We start from the raw sequence: 868 nt of genomic DNA on the forward strand, positions 1-868 counted from the left end.
GGATGTATTACACATGGTATAACAGTGAATTAACATTGAATAAAAGTATATTTGATTCTGTTTAAATGTAGTAGTATAAATTAATAATATCACAGTATATTCACATAGAATACAAGTATATTTGATTCTGTTTACATGTCAAATATAAACTCATAATATAATAGTGTATTCACATTGAATACAAGTATATTTGATCCTGTTTACATATAGAAGTAAAAACTCATGGTTTCACAATGTATTCACATTGAATACAATTAAATTTGATCCTTTTTACAAAAAGAAGTAAAAACTCGTGGTATCACAATGTATTCAAATTGAAAATAAGTATATTTGATTCTGTTCACATGTAGAAGTATATACTCATAATATAACAGTGTATTCACATTGAATACAAGTATATTTGATCCTGTCTACATATAGAAGTAAAAAGTAATGGTATCACAATGTATTCACATTGAATACAAGTATATTTGATCCTGTTTACATTTAGAAGTAAAAACTCATGGTATCACAGTGTATTCACATTGAATACAAGTATATTTGATTCTGTTTACATGTAGTAGTAAAAATTTATAATATCACAGTGTATAAACATTGAATTAAAGTATATTTGATTCTGTTTACATGTAGAAGTATAAACTCGTAATATAACAGTTTATTCACATTGAATACAAGTATATTTGATTCTGTTTACATGTAGAAGTATAAACTCATAATATAACAGTGTATTCACATTGAATACAAGTATATCTGATCCTGTTTACATATAGAAATAAAAACTCGTGGTTTCACAGTGTATTCACATTGAATACAAGTATATTTCATTCTGTTTACATGTAGAAGTATGAACTCATAATATAACAGTGTA

Source organism: Daphnia magna, unplaced genomic scaffold (genome assembly GCF_020631705.1).
Source record: "Daphnia magna isolate NIES unplaced genomic scaffold, ASM2063170v1.1 Dm_contigs233, whole genome shotgun sequence".
NCBI classification, from domain to species: Eukaryota; Metazoa; Arthropoda; class Branchiopoda; order Diplostraca; family Daphniidae; genus Daphnia; species Daphnia magna.